Source organism: Alligator sinensis, unplaced genomic scaffold (genome assembly GCF_000455745.1).
Source record: "Alligator sinensis unplaced genomic scaffold, ASM45574v1 scaffold1086_1, whole genome shotgun sequence".
NCBI lineage: Eukaryota > Metazoa > Chordata > Crocodylia > Alligatoridae > Alligator > Alligator sinensis.
Window position 1 is genome coordinate 931,808 of NW_005842600.1, and position 848 is coordinate 932,655.

General features: G+C 47.1%; 1 protein-coding gene across 1 annotated transcript in view; it reads right to left on the bottom strand.

The window, feature by feature from the left end:
• Window positions 1-848, bottom strand: part of TRPM2 (transient receptor potential cation channel subfamily M member 2) — a 51,254-nt gene that overhangs the window by 32,864 nt on the left and 17,542 nt on the right. The gene's annotated exons all lie outside the window — the stretch shown is intronic.

Consider the following 848-nt stretch of genomic DNA (forward strand, 5'->3'; position numbering starts at 1 on the left):
AATGGGCTGGGGGAAGAAAATGGGGGGATGAGGGGGTGGCAGGCAGAAGTGATAAAAAGGGCAGGAATCTGAGCGGGAACCTTTTCTGGGAAGTATAAAGAGGAGAGAAACCAGGGTAGTCTTTGGGTTAGCATGATGGATGTTGGGTAAGGATGGATCAGGGCTATGGAGCTGGGACCAGAAAGAATAAGAATGCAGGACTGTCCAGAATGGCAGTACATTGAGAGTAATCTTTGACACAGCAGCCATCCAATCCCTCCCACCCTTTTCTCATACCGACTTCTACCCATATCCTGCAGATACACTTCTCTCAGCCTTCATGCAGCTCCAAGGCATCCAGAGTACCATCTTCCCAGCAGAAACACATTGGGGTAATGGGTAGTTTAATTCAGAGGCTGACAGAACATGCAACAGAGAGCAGGAGCCTCAAGGTGGAGTGCCTAGTGCTAAGCCCCAAAGTCCCCATTTAAGTGTCAAAATAAATGGCCTGCTTTTCAGAAGGGGTAAGCACCCGGCAATACTCAAAGGAATCACCGGGACTTGTAGAGAGACAGCCCCAAGGTAAGACAGGCCTCTTATATAGGTACCTAAACATGGTCTTTGGAGATTAACTCAAAAAGACTCATGCCCATGAGACCTTATCCTTAATCAACTTCAGACTGTCTTGTATTAGAATCCATCGACCCTAGGAATTACCGAAGGGCCCATTGTTGTATCTTTAGGTTCTCATTCAGGAGACCTGGACCTATGGCAGGCATTCCCATGAGTAAACCTGAGATACCCCTCTGTGATAAAAGCAAAATACATCCCAGATTGTTGTTAATCTCTGAGGGGCTTATCTGTAGGGA